The sequence below is a fragment of the Mustela erminea genome, chromosome 14 (assembly GCF_009829155.1).
Source record: "Mustela erminea isolate mMusErm1 chromosome 14, mMusErm1.Pri, whole genome shotgun sequence".
In the NCBI taxonomy this organism is placed as follows: Eukaryota; Metazoa; Chordata; class Mammalia; order Carnivora; family Mustelidae; genus Mustela; species Mustela erminea.
In genome coordinates this window covers 79,314,973-79,338,781 of record NC_045627.1, presented here as the reverse complement: position 1 = coordinate 79,338,781, position 23,809 = coordinate 79,314,973, and the positions used below count along the sequence as shown (strand labels likewise).

The 23,809-nt window shown below is 42.3% G+C and overlaps 1 long non-coding RNA gene across 2 annotated transcripts in view; it reads left to right on the top strand.

The window, feature by feature from the left end:
• Window positions 1-6,367: 6,367 nt before the first annotated feature.
• LOC116572604 overlaps window positions 6,368-23,809 on the top strand; it is a 42,168-nt gene continuing 24,726 nt past the window's right edge. For both annotated transcript variants that reach the window (XR_004278433.1, XR_004278432.1), the window contains exons 1-2: window positions 6,368-6,455; window positions 6,782-6,869. This is a non-coding gene — a long non-coding RNA (uncharacterized LOC116572604). The remainder of the gene's footprint in view (window positions 6,456-6,781; window positions 6,870-23,809) is intronic.

Genomic DNA, 23,809 nt, shown 5'->3' with positions numbered 1-23,809 from the left:
CTGGCGTGCCTACACAGCTGAATGTTCTAGGTCCTGAGGTGTGATCACCGGAAGACCATGTTAGATCCTCCCCCGCAAGACCCATTTCTTTACCTTATGAGCATGGGCACAGACATCAATCCTTAAAACCCTTTACCACCTTATATGCTTTTTTAAAATATAGAAATTTTTCAAAGGATTTTACTTATTTGTTTAACAGAGAGAGAGAGCACAAGCAGGCAGAGCAGCAGGCAGAGGGAGAGGGAGAAGTAGGCTCTCTGCTGAGCGGAGAGCCCGATGTGGGACTCGATCCCGGGATCCCAGGATCATGACCGGAGCCAAAGGCAAACGCTCCAGTGATTGAGCCCCCCAGGTGTCCCACCACATTATATCCTTAAGGCCCACAGCGTGAAATGCATTTCTAGAGTCCCAGAACTGGATCTAAAGTTATAAACAGAGTTTCTTCCCTGGAATGAGATAGAAATCTCACCTCCCATTGAAGCAACATGCCAGAAACTCCAAACGGATGGTCCAGATTTAGGGAGAAGCTTATTATTCACGGCGACTGCCTGGCAGCATCATGAATCGGTAATGAGAACACCACTATCATGGTGGGATCAAGCCCAAAGCCCTGGGATAGCTATGAAATACAGTATTGTGTTTACACACTGTAACCTCATCCCTCAGAAGGCAACAAAAAAAGCAGAGCCTCAAATGTGCCTGCTGCTGGGATTTCGTCCCTCCCGGCGGTACCCTGGCCTGAGCTGGCCATCCCCGAAGCAGGGAAGTGGGACAAGAGCGAAGGAAAGCCTGATGCAACCAAAACACTTCGAAGCAAGCTTTAGTAAAACCAGACTGTTGACATTTTATGAACTTAATGGCAAAAAGAACGTGCACTAAAAATAATTTGCATTCTCTGATTATATATGTCAGATCCCTAAATATCTTGATCATGCTATTTTGCTAAAGATATCCTGATGGTGAATCTGTGTATGATTTACATAAATGAGGCATTTGCATAAATTAAATTAACAAATATAAATACGTACTTATAAAATGCTGATACCACTTACTACTCTCATAAAAATAAATTATGAGGGGTGACATACGATAGGCCATGTGGTTTCTGGGCAATCACTGAGCGCCCCTGATGCATACTTTGCATTTTGTTGCGGGAGAGGGGAAAAAACCTACATCTCTGGCATTCTGAAGGCTCGGTTCTCCCAGGGAAGCCGTAGAACAGACTCATGGAAGATGATGTGTAAAGTGATCAAAAGCCAGATTAGCGCAGGGCTAAGCACGTGGGCACTAGAGTCTGATTGCTTGCATTCAGCCCCGGCCACTGCGAAGTCTGTGTAGTTTAGACAAGTCACTTCATCTGTGCCTCGACTTCCTCATCTGTAAAGTGGGGATGGTAACGGTGTCACCTCAAAGTTGCTGTAAGGATGAAATGAGTTAATGCCCTTGGGAGGACTGAGAAGGGTGTCTGGCATCCAGGAAATGCACAAAAACCCTTGGCTCTATTACCGGGATTCATCATGCCACCAGAATGTTGGAAGAATATTTTCCCAAGGCTACATAGACCTTTGCTTCTGACCTATCCTTCTCTCTCTCTCTCTCGATCTCTCTTTCTCTGACTGGTGATGCTTACAGTTTTCTGGTTCTTGGAGCCCTGGAGTCCAAGAAGGAAAATGATCCCAAGGATCATCCCTTACCAGTATGCAAATCACAGCCTGAATTGAGCGGCTGGGGTGACGCTCCCAGGTGGGTTCCCACAAGGCAATTGCAGATGTGTCCCAGCCCTAAGATGTGGTCCCCAAATGACTGGCCACACATCCAGAGGCCTCCATGAACCAGCGGGGCTGACCAGTTATCCAGAAAAATCTGCTGCTAGTGAGCAGGGTGTCCCCCCGCCCCAGTTCTGATCCGGCCAGCGAGAAAGCTGAATTCCTCACCCCCACCTGTTGTGCTCCGTCCAGCTCAGTGTTGGTCACCAAAGCAATCACGACGTTTTCGGCCAGTGGCTGCCGCATCTACCTCTGAAGCTGGAGCCTCAATCCCACAGGCTTCTTTCCAAAGGGCAGCAGATGCGCCCTGAGTTACCTCTTCTCCCCTTACTCATACCCACAGGACCGTATAATGCTTACTTCTTGGGAGAGAATTACTTTTTTTTTTCTTTTCTAAATAAAGCTATATTTTATTTAAAAATGTTGAAACTGATTCTCAGAGATCAGATGACTCTGTTTCTTTTACTGCTTTTTTGGGTCCATGGAGGAAACTGTCTGTTTTCTAGTGAAATCCAGATCTTTCCTATGGAGCCTGGATTGATCCAATTACATACTTCCATTCATCAGCTGCTCTCTAAACCATAAAACACCTTCAGAGGTTTCTAAACCACCCTCCAATGTCTCTCTCGAATTTTCCCTCCCATGTGAGAAGGCGTCGTGCCCACAGCACCCTGGCTGGCCATTAGAGCAGAGCTCCATGTGGCCTTGCTAGGACCCCAATCCCAGCTGTGGGGTCTGAGGGCACCAAAGGCCTTCTGTCCTAGAAGATCACACCTACTTTGTAATTTTGTGCCTCACTGGGCCGGTGACCCCCAGAACCCATTTTTGGCGTCAGACAAGTAATGACTGTAAGAGCAGCTCTCAGTAAACCAGCCATATTTTTTATATATGGTGTCCCAACCACTGTGCTTTGTAAGTTTTGCCCTAGTGGAGATGGGACCTTAGTGCTGGGATGTGAGACTGATGTCCCATGCCAGGTGAGTCCTCACTAGCATAGATGGATTAAGTCCAACTTGGCAGCCCAGTGATGTCCACCCACACTGGGCCAAATGTCTGGGAAGAAAGCCTCAGTGTCTCTTTGTCCCCAGTGATACCCTTTAGTCCTACTTAATAGGACTGTAATAGTCATCAGACTCTCTCACAGCTCTCTTACCTAAGATCTCTGATTTAGCTTTTTACCCAGCTGCTCTGGGCCTCAGCGCTCACGCCTGCTTGGACGGGAAAAATGGAGTTCTGCACAGTCTCATCATAGGGTTATTGCAAAGACCAAATGAGATCACGTGTGTGAGAAGCACCGACACCTACATTGGTTACTGAGATTACCTTTTTGCTGAGAAAGATACCCTATCAGCCTTGTATGTGAGCAGCTCTCTATTGGAAACTTCTACACTGGAAAAGATAGCAGCTAATTTTAGACTGTTGCTTGAATTCTAATTCTGGATTTCTTGCCCTCGTCTTGCTCTGAAGCTCCAGACTCAAGCATCCAACTACAGGCTGGAAGGGCCCTTGGAGGAAGCCAATGACACCGGCCGTGAAGACTCCTATTGGAGGAGCAGTGACTGAAGAGGCCATTGGGGGAGCAAGCGTGGGTCACCACGCTTCTGGCCTTCCCCTCCTCCAGATCCAGACCAGGACTGGACCAAGGTTACTTCTCTGAAGATGGTAACCTCTTGCTATTATCACTTGGAGGTCCCAGTCAAATGAGAGAAGTTCTAGGTGATTCCAAAATGAGGGCTATGATCACATTATAGAACAGCATTTCTTGGTAAATTGTCTGCCACCTACATCGGAATGTCTGGGGTCACTTGATCCTGGAACTGATTCCTAAGTCCACTGACCCAAACTCTGAGCGTGGGCCTGGGGATTTGCATTTAATAGGCCTCTTAGATGATTTCTCCATTTTAAAGTTTGAGAGTCACAGCTTTAGTTACCTTTCTCTGCTCATCTGTACTGTTTTCATGATGAACAAGGCGGGCATTTCTACTAAACATTTAAGACAGAATGTAAATGGTGTTTCCCTGGACTTTTGCAGGTTGCAGCATAAATTGTGGGGCTCTCTGTAGATCTTAAAATATCTAAGGGCTTTGGAAAGGAAGCCCATTATACAAAATGAAGTATTCCTATCTCATCATCCTTCTATTGCCTTTGCACCTAAGAGGACTTTGTCCTTGAACAAGCCCATCACATGCACATTCATTCATTCACTTAGTGCTTTGATGTATCACACAGTGATGAGTAGATGAACAAGACACAATCCTGGTCTCAAAAAAATTAAAAGTTCTATCTAGTAGAGAAGATAGATGGTTACATCAAGAAAGGCAACGCGTTATCCTGAGTACTACCTCAGATTTCCTCTAGGAACATCCCGCCACTGAGCCAACCCATTCTGGCTTCGACATGCAACGGTGGGAGTGGGACTGATTTTTGGCAATAAAGGCTCAAAATAGATTCCATCCATTTGTCTGATTCAACATAATGCTACGAACATGGTCTGTACCTTATCCAAATAGTTGAGTTGAATTATTCAATATTGTGCGTGCCAACCATCTTGGCACCGGGTGCTCCATTTTAAAGAAGGCCCTGTGTTTTGGAAACTTCGATTATGACAGCAAAGCAGTGAGAAGACTATGTGAATGGGGTATTGGGCATGTGGCTGGATTAAGAATGGGAAATTAAGAATCTTCTAGGAATTCAGAGAGAACAGGGAAGAGGGAGAAGTAGTGGGTGGCAGAATGAAAGATAGTGGCAGATAAAAGGGAGGGGGGAGTGTAGAGATAGCTAGTGAGAGACGTAGACGGTGGTCCCCAAAGGTGGGCCAAGTTGGTGACCCATGGTGGGTCTCTCTTGCCGCCCCTCCCCCACTCCTCATTAAGGTCCATCCCCAGGCTCCAGAAGTAGAGCGGGCCCACGACAATGACAGCATTCCCCACCAAGGAAGTCGGAGCGGGGATGTGCTCATTCTCCCTTCCCTCTCCCTGTGACATCCATCAGAAAGGGGTAGCTTTCGAGCTCTGAGAGAGGGGGGAAAATAAGCAGAAGTAATTTATTCGGGATCTTTGAGAGGATAATAGCCAATTATTTGTTTATAACACTGGTTAAATTTTCATTAGGCAGATTAATGGAATATCATGTACTGTCAACATTGGACTGAGGGGTGGTCTGTAAGAGATAAACGGGCAAACAGGCTCTGTGTCTCTCTGAGTAAATTAGTTTTTGCTTTCCTGTTTTTCATATGAAAATGGGAAAGGTGGGCAAGGTGGTGCATTTTAAAACAGGTCTCGAGATGGGCCAAATTGGTTAAATATGAAAGCAATCCTGGTAATAAATACATTATAATAACTTAGCATCATGGCCATAATTTGGATTTCATGAAAGTCTGGGATAATGTCGATTTTTAACCTGCTCTCTTAATACACATTTCCTCTCCCTGAACTCAAACGCTGGTTGCTGTGAGGTGAAAACACATTACTTTGGGGGCCTGATTTGTCTGTATAATGCGCTCAGTATTACAGCTGGTAAATGCAAGAGACAGCTCAGCTTTCTTGTGAGCTCTGGCATTGTCATCCTGGATGGCAGGAGTGGGTCCCGCGTGCTGCTATCAGGATCAGAATCCCCGGGGCTCATCGAGCAGGGAGAGTTGCTTATCATTCTGGAAGTAGACTGAGAGGTGTACCTTCAACAATTTGTTTGATGCCATGTCTTCAGTTAGGGTTGAAGCCCTAAATGGGCTGGCTTCTGAATCTTGACACTATTTCATGTAAGAATCAGTGGATTAAACTCTAGAATAAAAAAAAATAAACTATTCTACTAGCAATTTGGAAATCTCTCTCTCTCTCTCACACACACACACACACACACACACACACGCTGAAATGGGCCATTTTCTAACAACTGGCAGGTTGCAGCTTTTAAAAAAGTAACTGGCAAGTTAATTGTTTTAGTCTAATAACTCTTGTAAAGACATCCAAGTTCTCAAATACACAATGAAAATAAGACTTTTCATTTGCCCATCCACTCTGGATTTTTAAAAATGTTATTACTTGGAAGAAATATAATTTGTTGGAATGATAGAATGTAATTTTTTTCTTTAAAAAAAAAAAGAGGGAGAGAAGGAGAATTATAGGGAAGAGTTGAAAAGAAGGCAGAGCAGAGGGAAAGAGGCGGGAAGGAAAAAGGGAGGGGGGAGAAAAGGCCATTTGCAGTGCTGTGGAAAATCAACTAAATGAGACCTGTTGTTCTTTTCAGACGAGATCGGGCGCGTTCAGGGTGGTATGGCCGTAGACCCTGTTGTTCTTTTCATAAAATGCCAAAATATGCAGCAAGTATGTCTCCTAAAATCTCTTTCAAAAAGATAAGGCACTACTGTCAGTTTCTGCAAACCATTTTACTGGTCTATATACTGACTTCTCTTCAAAACAATTCTAGGCCCAAAGTAATTCCTAACAAGAATTGATTATACAGGTACATTTGTTTTCTAAAAAGAAAATAAACATAGCTTTCCCTACTAAAGACACGTCTGAGAGAGGCCCAGGTCCAGGGACCCGTGCCTGGGATAGCCCTTACTGCGCATGACAGCGCGCCTGCGGTGTGGTGGGGGGTGAGGAAGATGGAGGACCCGTCTTCCTGCTCTACTTTCTCTTCGTGCTCGTCTCCTCCATGTCTTCACAATGGTGATGGAAGGGGGACTGGGTGAGCAGTAATCAGGCTGAACAGAGAGCTGAGCTAGTTGGTATGCTTGGGTAACCAGGGGCCTACAGGGAAAGTGGGGGTTCCCAGCCTCCCTTCTGAGTGGTCTAAATCCTTCTTCAGTCAAAGATTCCAAGTCAGGGAACAGCAAATGGGCAGGTGTTGTTGGCACCTGTTCTGAATGGGGAGATACGTGGCTCGAAGGCCACATCTGTCTGCAGACTGTGAAGTGAGGAGGGCCCTTTTATGGTCACTGGCTAGGATAATGAGCCTTCAGAGCTTCTAGGGAGATTCATTTCTTCAATATCCCACATTTGTGTGTTGTATAGGAACCCCCTCAGACACAGAGGCCTCACAGTTGTACAGACTTTGGCAGAAATATTACAAACTTCAGGAGGAGTTCAGTTGGACGGGAAGGTGGGTAGGAATCCTTTCAAAGTCTCTTGAAATCAGCACAGGGCCACTTCCTTTGAAACAGCATCCTGAACCACAGTTCCCAGGGTCTGGGCTGCAAGGTGTCTGTGTGGGAAGGTCATTTTGGTTATCCTCGAATGAAAGCTCTGCTGGCTGGAGGGTCCAGATAGGCCCACTGAATGCAGAGCTTTGTACCGCCTTGACCAGCAATAATGGCAGCCACAGGGAAGAAGGCAAGGTTGGGTTTTCCTAATTTGAAATATGAAAGATATTCTCTGGGCTATTACATGCCTTTAGTGAAGGCAATTCACATTCTTTTAGTGGTTTATCCTGCTTATAATGATCAAATCCTAGAGTCAGAACTTCTAATGCAAACCACTTTTACAGCTGTAATTGGATCTAAGGCAAATGAAACCACCAAGTGGCCTAAGACTCCCTGGCAATGTTCAATCAGGATATGATATCATTTATGAAAGTGATATCTTACTATTGATACTTCTCCCAAGAGCAGCGCAAATTAGAGACATACTCGAGTGATTCTTGGGCCTCGCCGACAGACAGCATGAGAGGAGGCCACTGGTACAGTGGGGATTCACAAACGTAGCATGATGCACATTTCATTGTGGTCATTTAATGCAAACCCTATGAAAGTCTTCTGCTGGGTCTCAGGGTAAAAGAAGTTCTAACATTTTGGGAACCACATGAAATGTGGTTCTTAAGAAAATTCAAGAACTGATAATGCTAACAACATCTGAAAGCAGACTTTGGGGGACTATGAAATACATGGTCATAAAGTAAAAACACATGAAAATCCCCATTGCTTCTACCCGGACAAGACCCTGCTCTAAGCCCATGTGTGCATACATACACACACACTCTAAATCCAGGGGTTTGCAGATGCCCACCAATGATGCAGAGTTCTGAGTCCTATGAGGAGATGGCTTCAGTTCCTAAATGCCGATATAAGTAACAGGTATATATCTCAGTCCATAAATTCAAGTAAGCAAAGACATATAATTGCTATATTGACTATATTTTATATATTTAGCAATGTCTCTTATGGTTTCTATTTTCAGTGTAATTCTGACTATAGCATACCCTTAATTGACCTTCACCCTCCCACCCTGGGGTTAAGGTACAATTTCAGGATCATATGCAGTTATATGGGGAGATGAAGAGCATCTGGTCTACCTGCCATCAGCCCACAAAGGTTACAACTCCTGAGGGAGGAGTCATCCTCCCTCGGTGACTCCTGAAGGCCTGAACTCTTTATTGCTTCTGTACCATACTTGAGATATGGGAAATTTTCCCAAATTGCCTTTGGCCCTCTGCCTAGACACACCCTATGGCTACTTCTCTCTGAGGTCTTGTGGTCAAGAGGTTTTGCTAGTAAGTTGGAGCTTGTCTCCCTTTGGCACAAAAAGAATCCTTGTCTGTTACTTAACTATTAAACCTCAGTTTTTCCATCTGTACAATGAGAAGAATAATAGCTATAGTAAACAATAAATAATAGTGCTTTAATAAATATATTACAGATAGGTTTGAATGGCCATAGATGGAAACAAAAACACCCTGACTCACAAGGCTCCCTGACTCATTGATGCTATGGTGGTCCCATCCTTTTCTATTCAAAGTACATCATTGGTATTTCTAGAAACTATGATGCCTACTTGCTACAAATTCCTGGATGCTGCTTTGGTCTTCCTTCATGACTCTTTATATTTTAGCTTTCCACTGAATTATACTATATATTATAAAATACAAAAAAATACAAGTAAATAAACAGCTCAAACACACTCATGTAATCAGCATCAAGAACAAGAAACAAGGTAACCAACCTCCCAGAAATTCTCCTCATGCTCTCATCCCATCACTACCCACCCTCCAAGGGTAGCCATGATTTTGACTACAAACAACATGGATTAGTTTCATCTTCTTTATATAAGTGGAATCATATATTACCTTTGGGGATCTGGCATCTTTTACTCTATGTTTGTGAGATTTAACCAAATGTTGTGCATAGTTGTATATCACTCAGTGTCACTGGGGTATAGTTGTCCTTTATGTAAATGTACCCCCACTTACTTGTTTTCATTTCAGAGCATTTACAAGTGACAACCTTGAGCTTGGCATCCCCACTTAGATGAGTCTGTAGGATACTTGGGGGCTTGGCCGTCATGATACAGAGATTTTTGCTAGCCTGGGTAGCTCAAGGTATGTGTTGTGGCCTGACAAGATGGACAAATTTCCTTGACACTTGAAGAATGACAGTATATTATTTCATCAACACGCGTTCTCCTGATGTGTCTCTAAGAATGACTATGCAGTGTCTTGAGTAATCTTGGCTTTTACACAGAACTTCTCTGCATCTTTGGTGAAGCCCCTGGAGCAAGCATAATGATTCATAAAGGACACTGACTTCCATTGTGATGCCTAGGAGGAAACATGGATGTTTCCTTACACAAAAGGTGTGCCACCTTGTTCACCCTCACAAAACCCTGTGCTGCTTTTAATTCATTTAATGTCTGCTCTTGAGTGTCTACTATGTTAACCACTTAGCCCCTGCACTCAGAGCTTGCTGCTGGATGGTTGAGACACAGGGATAGATTGGCATCTCAATAAATGTGGGACAAGTGCTGCGAGAGGTATGAGCAAGGACAATCTAGGTATTTAGGGTCAGAAAAAGATTCTGGGTAGAAGGGACATTATTCTTCCCATTCCCCATTGTCATCTGTGGCTAAGATAAATTAAGTGGCATGTCCAAAGCCACAGATCTAAGAAGTCTGGAGCAGGAAATAAAACCCAGGTCACCCTACCCCCCAAGTGGTCACTGCTTACCCTTTCTATGTGTGCCACCGAATTCATGGTGAGTCATCTTCTTCCAGCTCATCCCAGTCTATTGACTGAGTCCAGGAATGTGGCACAAGGGAGGAAAAGAAGGGAAGGAACAAAACTGTGAGGAGGGGAGGGAGCCAATGGAGAGACTGAAGAAGAGATGGACCCCTAGGCTTTATAAACTCCTTCCCTTCTCATTAGAAAATCAGAAAGAGGCTGAGAATCTTAAAAGCCCATTATTGGAGCTGATGTTCCACATGGCATTTCAGATGAAACTGCATGAGCAATGATGGTAAATTCTTCTCTGATGTTTAGAATTGGAACTAGTAGAAGGGAAGGACTAGGCTTTGAATTAGATCAGGCTACATGTGTGTACTCTTCATTGTTTTTATTTTCTGGCTGCAGGATTAACAGTGCTCATCAGAAAAATTTCAAGCAATAATTTGGTGTAGAGTCACCCAGATCTTCTCTCCCTCTCATATATATTCATGATACTCATAGATGTGTGTATATAATATAATGGTCAATAAAGCAGAAAACCTGCCCTACATATATCTCAAACCATAGCTTCTGAATCACAGAAAGCATGGAGCTGCTAGTGGTCTCAACCTCCACAGGTGATGTCATGGAGATGATAATCTCCAAATTACCTCTAATCCTGTAATGGCTTCCAAACCACATATTATGCCACATGTGACAACCCAATTACTAATACCACCATTTTCATGTATGCAAAGGACAGCTTGCTTTTCAGTCCTGTGATTACATGAATGCACAGCGACAAATTAGCTATCAATTTTGGTGCAGTATGAGGAAACTGCCATTCATAATACTTTCCAAGGAAAACCGTAACCAAACAGCCATAGTGAAAGTCAAGTGTCATCCAAGTGAATTTGTCAAATGGTGAGGCAAATGTGTCTCCAAGGCCCTGGCTGTTCTCTGAACTAGGAAAAGTCATCATGGTTCTTCATTTAGTACAGAGACAAATAAGAACCCATAGGCATTGAAATCCCACAGCACAAAACTAGAGAAGTATAGACTATCTGTGCCAAGTGTCCCCAACTCTAATAATTGGAACAAAAAACAATGGGGAAAAATCTCCAATTTATGTCACTTTCAGAACATGGACTCTGTAGTTATTCTTTGATGGTCCTTACAGATCAGCTAGTTTAGCCAAAACCCAGAGAAGAGAGGTCTTATATGTAACCAAGCAGAGCTCAGCCTCAGCCCATGTCTCTGAAATTATAGCATCACCCAGGAGGCTGCCAAAACAGACTGAGAACCAGTGACCAGGTTTTGAAAAGGAAGGAAAGGAACACGTCCTCTCCTCCAAATCCTCTACCCCATGAGCATCAGAATGGTTCTCAATTTCGCCTGTTCAAATTAATACTCAATGAATGCTCCAACATACTCCTCCTTTAGGCTTCATAATTTTTCAACCACTTCAGTTAAGACCTTTATTTTTTCTCACTTTTTGTGGCTTCTCCATGAATTTTCTCCTTTGTCACCCCAGGTAGGGCTGACCACTCCTTCTCCTGTGCCCCTGCTCCACGCCAAATATAGCACCTCCCACATATTGCACGCTAAGGATATGCCTATCTTCACTGAAGATGGTCAGTTCTCCAAGACCAGGGACAGTCTTTCACTTGCCTTTATAATCACATAATCCCTGGCATATGTCAATAAACTCAATAAATTCTTGTTGAATGAAATAGATAGGCAGATAGATAAACAAAGGATCTAACCTCACATTCCATTTATATGTCCTGACCTGATTCAAATTCAAGTGGGAACAATTGCCTTTTCATCACCATCTAGCCTAGAACCTTCTTCTTCTGAAAAGAATGTTGTGAGCTTGCTCTAGGATACAGGACCATAACCACTCTAGATTCCCATGTGCTCTTCTCCCTTAGAAAAAATATGGCGGCCCTCTTGCTGCATTGAGGCCCTGTGTTCTTTGCATAGTGGATGTGTAAAAATAGATTTAAACTAGAAATGGATGGCCCCAGATGGATGTGGTTGGGATGTGGAAGAACATCTTGAACTATTTTTCAAACATTTCAGTTTCGGCAAAAACCAAAACATGTTTTGCCAATCACTTTCCCTTAATTTTAAAACCCATGGATTTCAAAGGAAATTTAATCTGAATGTTTCTCCTTCATTTACCTCATCTCTTCAAAATGTTCTCCTGAAAAAAGTGAACTGATGTCCTAGAAGTTTAAAGGACCTTTTAAAGTGTGTTGGTTTCTTTTAAACGTCGAGCCACTTCACAATTTGAAAGGGAATCAAAAAGCCCCGAATCTTAGAATAAAAGAAAAAGAAATAGTGCAAGTTGGTTTAAGTTTGGATCTAGGAAGTGAGCTCTATGTTTCCCATGCTGAAACAAAGGAAAAAAGGTTAAAATAAAAAATTAAAGGGCTTGAAGTCCGGAATTGTGATGCCACCAACGTTGGCTTTCTTTTTCAATATCCCTTTGGCTATTCGAGGTCTTTTCTGGTTCCATATAAATTTTAGCATTATTTGTTCCATTTCTTTGAAAAAGATGGATGGTACTTTGATAGGAATTGCATTAAATGTGTAGATTGCTTTAGGTAGCATAGACATTTTAACAATATTTATTCTTCCAATCCAGGAGCATGGAACATTTTTCCATTTCTTTGTGTCTTCCTCAATTTCTTTCATGAGTACTTTATAGTTTTCTGAGTATAGATTCTGTGTCTCTTTGGTTAGGTTTATTCCTAGGTATCTTATGGTTTTGGGTGCAATTGTAAATGGGATTGACTCCTTAATTTCTCTTTCTTCTGTCTTGCTGTTGGTGTAGAGAAATGCAACTGATTTCTGTGCATTGATTTTATATCCTGACACTTTACTGAATTCCTGTATAAGTTCTAGCAGTTTTGGAGTGGAGTCTTTTGGGTTTTCCACATATAGTATCATATCATCTGCGAAGAGTGATAATTTGAATTCTTCTTTGCCGATTTGGATGCCTTTAATTTCCTTTTGTTGTCTGATTGCTGAGGCTAGGACCTCTAGTACTATGTTGAATAGCAGTGGTGATAATGGACATCCCTGCCGTGTTCCTGACCTTAGCGGAAAAGCTTTCAGTTTTTCTCCATTGAGAATGATATTTGCGGTGGGTTTTTCATAGATGGCTTTGATGATATTGAGGTATGTGCCCTCTATCCCTACACTTTGAAGAGTTTTGATCAGGAAGGGATGCTGTACTTTGTCAAATGCTTTTTCAGCATCTATTGAGAGTATCATATGGTTCTTGTTCTTTCTTTTATTGATGTGTTGTATCACATTGACTGATTTGCGGATGTTGAACCAACCTTGCAGCCCTGGAATAAATCCCACTTGGTCGTGGTGAATAATCTTTTTAATGTACTGTTGAATCCTATTGGCTAGTATTTTGTTGAGTATTTTCACATCTGTGTTCATCAAGGATATCGGTCTATAGCTCTCTTTTTTGGTGGGATCCTTGTCTGGTTTTAGGATCAAGGTGATGCTGGCCTCATAAAATGAGTTTGGAAGTTTTCCTTCCATTTCTATTTTTTGGAACAGTTTCAGGAGAATAGGAATTAGTTCTTCTTTAAATGTTTGGTAGAATTCCCCCGGGAAGCCATCTGGCCCTGGGCTTTTGTTTGTTTGGAGATTTTTAATGACTGTTTCAATCTCCTTACTGGTTATGGGTCTGTTCAGGCTTTCTATTTCTTCCTGGTTCAGTTGTGGTAGTTTATATGTTTCTAGGAATGCAGCCACATGCAGAAAAATGAAATTGGACCATTTCCTTACACCACACACAAAAATAGACTCAAAATGGATGAAGGACCTCAATGTGCGAAAGGAATCCATCAAAATCCTTGAGGAGAACACAGGCAGCAACCTCTTTGACCTCAACCGCAGCAACATCTTCCTAGGAACAACGCAAAAGGCAAGGGAAGCAAGGGCAAAAATGAACTATTGGGATTTCATCAAGATCAAAAGCTTTTGCACAGCAAAGGAAACAGTTAACAAAATCAAAAGACAACTGACAGAATGGGAGAAGATATTTGCAAATGACATATCAGATAAAGGACTAGTGTCCAGAATCTATAAAGAACTTAGCAAACTCAACACCCAAAGAACAAATAATCCAATCAAGAAATGGGCAGAGGACATGAACAGACATTTCTGCAAAGAAGACATCCAGATGGCCAACAGACACATGAAAAAGTGCTCCATATCACTCGGCATCAGGGAAATACAAATCAAAACCACAATGAGATATCACCTCACACCAGTCAGAATGGCTAAAATCATCAAGTCAGGAAATGACAGATGCTGGCGAGGATGCGGAGAAAGGGGAACCCTCCTACACTGTTGGTGGGAATGCAAGCTGGTGCAGCCACTCTGGAAAACAGCATGGAGGTTCCTCAAAATGTTGAAAATAGAACTGCCCTATGACCCAGCAATTGCACTATTGGGTATTTACCCTAAGGATACAAACGTAGTGATCCAAAGGGGCACATGCACCCGAATGTTTATAGCAGCAATGTCCACAATAGCCAAACTATGGAAAGAACCTAGATGTCCATCAACAGATGAATGGATCAAGAAGATGTGGTATATATACACAATGGAATACTATGCAGCCATCAAAAGAAATGAAATCTTGCCATTTGCGACAACATGGATGGAACTAGAGCGTATCATGCTTAGCGAAATAAGTCAAGCAGAGAAAGACAACTATCATATGATCTCCCTGATATGAGGAAGTGGTGATGCAACATGGGGGCTTAAGTGGGTAGGAGAAGAATCAATGAAACAAGATGGGATTGGGAGGGAGACAAACCATAAGTGACTTTTAATCTCACAAAACAAACTGAGGGTTGCTGGGGGGAGGGGGTTTGGGAGAAGGGGGTGGGATTATGGACATTGGGGAGGGTATGTGCTTTGGTGAGTGCTGTGAAGTGTGTAAACCTGGTGATTCACAGACCTGTACCCCTGGGGATAGAGTATTATGCCTCCATCAGAAAGGATGAATACCCAACTTTTGTAGCAACATGGACGGGACTGGAAGAGATTATGCTGAGTGAAATAAGTCAAGCAGAGAGAGTCAATTATCATATGGTTTCACTTATTTGTGGAGCATAACAAATAGCATGGAGGACATGGGGACTTAGAGTGGAGAAGGGAGTTGGGGGAAATTGGAAGGGGAGGTGAACCATGAGAGACTATGGACTCTGAAAAACAATCTGAGGGTTTTGAAGGGATGGGGGGTGGGAGGTTGGGGTACCAGGTGGTGGGTATTATAGAGGGCACGGACTGCATGGAGCACGGGGTGTGGTGCAAAAATAATGAATACTGTTATGCTGGAAAAAAAAAATAAAATAAAACATACTCAGAAAAGTTAAAAAAAAATTAAAGGAAATACAATTGTTTAAAAGGTGGATAAAATCTACATAATCAATGGACAAAAATAAAGTTAGAGATTATTACAGATATTGATTCATCTGTAATGGAGATTATCACAGATTCTTGGTTCATTGATTCACTGTGGTTTATTTGTCATAGAGTCCAAGTATACATCGTCAGTATCTCCTTAATCATACTTACAAAGAGCATGCACATGACCATTGCAGAGAAATCATGATGAAGCTTTAAAGGGAAGGAAGTGGCAGAATTGTAGGCACACAACTCCCTCTAAGCTCCTTAAAATATGCCAGTTACAGCCCTCCCCCACCCATTACTCCATAACCAGGTCACTGGTGGCACTTGGATGGGATTTTTGTCAACAATCTGCTTCTGGTGTTTTCACACAGGGGTGGACGCACCCTACAGACATTACCTGATCTCCTTTTATTCCACAAGATCCTTCCCCTTTGTAAGTTACAAGCCAGGAACAGGTTGGGCCCCTGGGTCATGTGTCTAATTCATCGGAGTCACTAGGGGAAATTTAGTGCACAGCAGAAATCCAGTCAACACCCTTGTTCTCAACGGTTAATATACTGTTTGACACCACTGTGGCCAGCAGAAGAATTAGTCCATCTATCCCAGACCACCCACACTACTAATAGCTAATAACTAACACATGGGGAGACCATGGCTAATGATATCCCTGGGTTCAGTGGTTGATTGTGTTTTTCTTTCTTTCTTTCTTTCTTTCTTTCTTTTTTTGTTTTGCTCTCTTTATCAACATTCACTCATTCAATTAATAATCATTGAGTGCCCATTGAATGCCAGGTGCTTTGGTGGGCGTTTTGGAGGAGACACAAAGATGAGGGTACTGCTATCAAGAACACACAGGCTCATAGGATCAACTGTCACATTGATGCTTTCATTCATGTACCGCTGTGGTCAATAAAATACATACTAAGGAGGGTACATTTTAAGTCAGAGAAACCCAAATGGGGAGGCCCACTGTGTCTCCCAAAGGAGTGACTGACTTACTTAGCCTCCCAGAACCAATCAACATTGATATATTCATGCACAGGGAAGTCCTTAGCAGCAGATACATTACAGAGATGTATTTAAGGACAAATGAAAAACTGGAGGAAATTCTTGAATACTTTCTGAAAGACTATGTGAGTGATGGAAATATAAAAAAGGCTAATAAGGAAAAACATGAATCATAGACTCCTAAAAAAGTTGACTGAGAATACCTCCAAATGAGAACTGATAATAGAATTCCCCCATCAATCAAAGCGTCTTGTCTTTTTAGACCAGGAATCTTTGACTTCTAAGAGCTTGCCAGTCCTAGTCCTGCCACATTAACTTGCCTCCCAAACAAAGATTCCAAGAACCACACGTTTTTAATTATACAAAGTAAAGGTTGATGAATGATTCATACAACTAATCTAAACTTGGGCCAGGTTAAAATAATACTGTGTAATAACTTATATTTATATAGCTCATAAGAGCACTTTTCTTCAGAGCTAAAAGTAGTTTTCAGATACTATCTCATCTCTTCTCATAACATCCTTGTAAAACAGACATGGTGAGAGTATCCTCACTTTCCTTCCATGGACAGGGCAACGAAGGGCCAGAAAATCTCAGACCCAAGTCCAAGATCACACAAGATGGCAGACGAAAACCCGGGACCATACCTCTACTTAGGAGCAAAGTCATTTTAAAACTCTGGGAAAAAGGGACAGCAGCACTGACAAAGCAGTGCTTTCATGATGGCAAGTAATCACATTAATGTGGAGGCTGAGATATTGTTAGCTCTAGGCAACAAGGTTCTCTTTGTCTTGGTGGTTGGGGGGGCATCAGAAGTACTTAGGGATTTGGGGTGCTAAAGACAAGAAATTCTGAGTCAAACCCGTGGCTCCAGGATTCTTCCTGTCAACTAGGAAGCAAAGACGGTGGGAATCAGCATGGCCATCGCAGTGGAAAGCAGTGCCTGACTTTGCATCCTTGTAGTCTGCCACCCTCTGTACCTCTGTTCTGGGGCTTTCTCTGAAGTCGTGAAGGAAAGGCATCTTGCTCTCTTCAGGCAGTCTGGAAGTGCCTGCGTAGCTGCCCGCTGAATGGAGTTGCGTGTGGATGTCTGAGCTCCTCATCCCTCAGCTGGGTAACTGAGGAAGGTCCCTAGTGCTTCCCAGAATCTCCTGATGAGATTAAGCTCTAGGCACCTCCCATGGTCACCACACAGATAACACACACTTGAGAGCTACCTTCCCAGCCCGGTCTCATTTCCCAATAGACAATTTGCCCAGAAACTTTGCAGCGGGGTCTGCTTCTGGGGGAACTCAATCTGTGACAATGATTCTAACAAGTTCAATGTCCTGGTAACTCACCTTTGAGCCACATCCGTGGACCAAGCCTCCATTAAAAGCCATGTGAGTCCCTCTTTCAGGCTCTAGGTTTCCCCAGGCTCCTTAAACATCATGGAAGAAGAGGATGTTGTTCAGTCTGGGACTGAACTTGAGCAAAGAGGAATAAAAGTAGAGGTGTGCTTTGGAAACCCCAAAATCATCCCAGACTGGTTTTTTTGTTTATTTGTTTAGTTTTGTGTACGTGTGTGTGTGTGTGTGTGTGTGTGTGTGTACTGAATCAGGAAGTTAGAAATGGGTATACTTTTGGAATCCATATTTTCATTCTTTAATGTAGTTTAGGTGAGTTTCTTCTTCCACCTAGTATATGGGCAATGGTCCATGTGAGATACCATAATATCTGAAATTCCTGACCGAGGAATGTTGGCCACGTGTGGTACACTTGCATGCAGAAGTCAGTGTGATGAGTATAGTTGCCCTCTAGTGGCTTAGCAGTTATTTGCAGAATGTAAATTCATTCATTCATTTGTTTGTTCATTCATTCATTCACTCCATCAGTCAGTCAAGTAATAATCGTGCCCTTGTTTTGTTCCAGACATAGTGCTAAGGGCTGAGGAAATAAACAGCCACTGTCCTTGGCCTCATAGAGCCTGCAGTTTTGTGAAGGAAATAGATAGGAAAGCAAATTAATACTAATAATCAAATAATTGAAAGTAGTAGTCAGACCGACCAGGGAAAGCGGTGAGATGCCGTGAGAGAAAAGCAGATCATATCTCGTTTTTGAAGTGCAGTGAGAACCAGAGAAAGTCTCTCTGCGGAGTGATATTTCAGCTGAAATCTGAAGGGTGAATAGTCAGGCAAAGTGTGGGGAAGGGCAATCTTGGCAGAGGGACTAGCATATGCCAAGGTCCTGAGGAGGCAAAGAACTGGAAACATATTTTCACAGGAAGTATATAGCCTAGTGATTAAAATCATGTAGTATAGATTCTGGCAGGCTGGGTCCCCAAAGTCCTGCCTCTGTTATTAACTCTGTGACCCTGGGCAAGAAACCTAACTTCTCTGTGCCTCTTCTGTAATGAGGGGGAGGAAGGTTTCCAGTCCTAGTAAGTGTCTTCCTGTGCCAGGCATTCTGTGAGCAAGTGGGCTGATTAGGCATAGAACTGACCAAGTCTTAGGAGATCACTTCCAACATGCTGCATCATTTAAGACTCCATGTTCTTTGGATCCTCACCCCTCAGTGTGGTCTGAAGATCAGCGGGCATCTACATCACCCGGAAGCTTATTAGAAATGCCAAACCTCCAGGTCCCACCATAGTCCTTCTGAATCAGAACCTGCAATCAACAAGGTGTGAGTCCTGCACATTCAAGTTTGAGAAGTGCTGCTTTAGAGGTCTTGAATGCCAAGGACCCTCAAGGTCAAAATAACAACAGGTCCTTGTGGAAAGTGCTACCAGGTGACAGCTCTATCCTATTTTGACTTCAACACTGTCACTTTGGAACCTAAGATCTAAAGAAGAAAAGATTCCCCTCCTCTCGCACAGGGATTGGAAGGCGGGGACAGGAACTTCCCAATGTTCAAATTGGATTGTTCAGTTCTCAAGGGCAAAGTAGGAATGCAGGGAAAGAGAGAAAGGAAAAGGAATATAACTTTTCTTCTTTTATAACCCCCAGTGTTAACCCCATCTCTCTCTAAAAGCGTCTTTCTAAAGAGTGACTGATGGGCCTCCCTTCCCTCATGTTTGGTCACCACTAAAATAAAAGTTCTCCTACTCTCATCCATCTGAAATTTGTGATTGACATCAACATATTGAAATGTAATCATATGCTTGATTATGTTGCCATGAAACGTAAATGATATTTGTCAGAAGATGAACAAAGCTAAAAAGTATAACTTTATTTTTTTTAAGTAATCAGATTTTTTTTACCTGTGTTTTATAAATAATCCATGACTCTGGGATACTTCTAATATTATTTACAACACAGAGAACAAAACACAAAGACTTATAGGCTGCTAGTATTATCTGAACATCAAGCAAGTATTTTTAGCACCATTTCCCTCCTAAATGTACAATTTAGATTTCGTCACATTTGTAATTACTTTGAACATTTCACACACACAGCACAAAAGATTCCCATGTGACATTTCCTTTGATAAACTATTATGTTCATTGTGAATTCTAAATCAAATCTTGTTACCAAATAATACTACACATTAGAGGTTTCCATAGTTTATTTGCAAAATAAATAAATAAGCACACAATAATCTCAAATGAAAACAAATCAAGGATGCATTCCTAATACATTTGCATTATGTTTGATCATTTTTGTGATAAGATTTAGGTACCATTACCAGTGAGAATTGGTTGAAAAATAATTCATCAGTTGGACAGGCCAGTCTCTCCTTTAGTCTTTTAAAACACGTGTTTTAAATAACACCCACTCGATGATGGGTCTCTACCTGTGTTTAAAGGGCACTCACTGGGAGTGATTGACGGATTGCTGTGAGGAACTCTTGGGAAAAGATCCCTCCAACTCATCAGGAAATAAATCCATGTCACCAGAGCAGAAGTAACGGGGGGTTCCAAATTGTTTAAATGTTGAACATACTTGACACGTTTCTCCCCTGACCTCAGGCTGGAGTCTTCTGGGGCAGTCCAAAAGATGTGTGCCCAGAGAGGGGGGCCCCAAAGAGTGAGAATACATCTTTTCATTTGAAAATGTGCATCGTTATTATTCAGTGCAGGGGATTGAAGAAAAAGGTGGAAACTTGATTAAAACCTAAGACTTAATCTACACCATATTTTAAGAAGCCTTAAAAAAAGAAAGACACATAGAGACGTTAAGAAACTCTCCCCAAAGTCACACCATTCCCATTCACAGGATTACTTTTCTGTTTATTCCTGTAGAGTAGTAGCTGTTTTACTGGTCTGCGGTTTCATGTGCCTGTATCTCCTTAAGGAACGATGCATGTCTCGTTCATCTTTGTTCTTTTCACATCTGGCTCTGAGCACTCAGTGGATGTTTGCTGAACGAACGGATAAATGGGCAGATGGAAAGGATGGATGAACAGGAGGAGGAAGGATGGCTAGACTCTGTGCTATCTCTCCAATTAGATTTGATGGTGATAGAGCAGAGGTGAGAGGAAATGAAGTCAGATATTATTACAGATTGCTCCTTTTTAACTTCATGTAACAGAAAGCCAAATCAAGCTAGCCAGAGCAAAACAGATATATATAAGTGTATAAATATATATTTATACATCCATTATTATTTATATTAATTATTAATCTATAGGAAAATCTATATATAAATATATATTTATATGAAAATCTATATACATTCATTATTATTTATATTATTATTAATCTATATGAAAAATATATAAATATATATTTATATGAAAATCTATATATAAAAATATATATTTATATATGTTTATATTTTCATATATATATATACACATACACCAGGTAATTATGAAGACCAAGGAACAAAGGAGTTCCTTTCAGGTAGTGCTGGATCAAGGTGTTAGAATAACATCCTTGGGGGTTTGTTTGTTCATTCTTGCTTTCTTGCTTCTGTTTCCTTCCACATTGGCTTCCGGTTTACATAGGCAGCTTCAGGTTTACATAGTCTTTGCAGCACTTATTCTCAAAATGAGAAAGACCATCTTGTTTTTGGTTCCTCTCTTTGGTTCCGCTCTTTGGTTCCTTCCATAACCTAGCTCCACTCCTTGCTTCTATCCCGGGCACACACACAGATATACCCAGATCCTTTAGAGATATGTTATGATCTTTGGAGAAGAATGTGTTATCTCCACTTTACAGAAATAACAGTTCCGTGGCAATTGAAGTACAGAAAGCTTAAGTAACCTGCCTAAGGTCACACAGCTATTTCCTGGCAAAGCTGGGAGGCAAACCTGGAAGGATCTATAAACAAAGCCAGAGAGAGATCTTTACCTTTCTGCTTGGCTGCTGAACTCATTTCCTAAAAGAAAAAAAAAGAAGAAGAGGAGGAGGAAGAAGAAGAAGGAGGAGGAGGAGGAGGAGGAGAGGAGGATAATGATCGTACCTACTTCTAGAGTTACTGGGGGATTTTATGAATGAACACAATCGTGCCTAGCACACAGTAAGCACTCAGTAAGTGCCAGGAGTTCTTATGCTCTCAAGTTTCCTGGGCCCGGAAATGGGGAGGGCTGGAGGAGAAGACAGGAAACCAAGACTTAATTAATCAAGTGTTCTAGTTAGTAGGGTTCTGGCTCGTTGATATTAGACTACATTGAGTTGACGAATGTCAAACATTCCTCCATAAGCTTAATTCGGCACGTGTTTCAGGGAGCTCTTGGCGTTTATGATTTTTTACCCAGAGACCAAGCCTCTGCGAGCAGGCTCCTATAATTGGAGCTGCCTTTTCTAGCCAATCACAACGGAGATTGACCCTGCAGCTGACTGTAATTTTAATTCTGTTTTGGAAATTGTATGAGTTCCATGCAATAGAATTCCAAATGTTTCATTTCGTAGTTAAAAAAACATATACCAGAAAATAAACATGTAGGCTTCTTAGGGGAAACTTCAGACACCAAAGAATGTAAGCATTTGAACTTGGGGCAAATGTTTGGATCTCAAACCGAGATTCCTCCTACAGGCACCACACGTTCTTTCTTCAACCCCGAGGAACTAGCCTGTAGGATCTACACTTGGCCTTTCTGTCTGGTGAGAAACTTACTCTCCAGCCGACCATACATTACCCGGGCAAACAGCCCAGCCACAACAAAAGCAAACACCCCCCCCACCCCAACCCCCACCTCCGTTTCTCCTTCTAAGAGAATATATTCCTAATGTCACTTCTATAAATGATAGATTAATTCCTGAGATGGAGACATAGGGGTCCCTAGCAAGGCAAGGATTACTAAAAACTTTGGGGCATCTTTTTAAAGAGGGACACAAGCTGTTAACTGACATTAACATGTATTAGCAAAAAGGCCAAAGTAGGTGTCTTGCTTTGCCAATGCAGCACAAAAGAGAGGATTCAAGCATTATGATAACAGGGCCATTCATGTTGCTATAGGCTATAGTTGTGCGTTCACACTTCCATAATAAACCTATTTTCAGGGGCTTATAATTCAACCGTAAAAATCTGCTCCATGCTCAAACTTGGCAGAACAAAATCTCAGACTCTGAGCATAGAATCCCTCCCTTCCTTAAAATATTTTTAAAGATGTGTTTTGGATGGGTTTAAATTTGCAAAGTGCCAAAAATATCAGGGATTTGAATAGCTATTTTTCTTCAGTTGATACTGAGAGACAACTAATCCGTCCCTGTGTAAAGGAGGCTCCAGCTTTTTTGATCAGTTTTGCCTGAAAGGTTGTCAAGTTGGAAGGAAGTTAAACACCAATCTGAAATGAATTAGAGAGCATTAGACAATAATTAAACTGAAATTAGGGCATCATTTATTCATCAAGTCACCACTAAGAAAAGAATCCAATCCTCCTAGATACCTTTAAAATATTTAGATATCTTAAACACCTTTGCAAGGAGGGAGAGAATGATGGGAATGTTTCTGCTCAGAGGGGTTTGCTGATGACAGTGACTGAATTTTAAATGCCTCTGAGCCCTGGGGGTGGGGGGAGTGGAGGATGAAGCTGCACTCCAAAAGCTGTCTTCCCTTGGTGTTGACAATTGGAAGTGATGACTGATCTCAGGCAAACTCCTGTCTCCATAAGACGCCCTTGGTCCCAGAATCCCCAGGGTTTTGTGGGGCGAAATCAGTAGGTGGGCTGACATATTCCTCTAGCATCCCTTTGTGAAGCTCACTGCCATGGACAACTAGGGCTCGTCCCACTGGGGTGATCTGAGGAATCATGCAGAATGTATCTGAGACTTGTCTCCCCGGAGGAGGGAAGGCTGGGCCATCCAGCCATTCAGAGCACTAACTTCCACACACTATCGGACTTCTGGGGCTTTCTAGAAAACCTCGAGGCAGAAAAGATGCACAATGGCCCCGGAAGTGGCACACTGCTCAGGAACCATCCCCCACAGCTATAGCTCAAGTAAGAGGTGGTCCAAGGACATGTGAGAAGAGTGACCAATGTGGTCTGCTAGAGACCCAAGGCCATGCTCCAGGACCACAGACTCTTCTGAAAGTACTTTCTAGACAAAGGAGTCCACTTTTTTGTGAGTTGGGGCCACCACTGAATTTCTGGGACATAAGTTGGTACCAGGGGATGTGGTTGGGGAGGAGGGTCCTCATCTCTATCCCTACCCCCGCCATAACATGCAACTTCTAATCTAAATGAATGACAAGAAGATACTAATGACTCTTAATGGGGGAGAAAATTGCATTTCCTCTGGC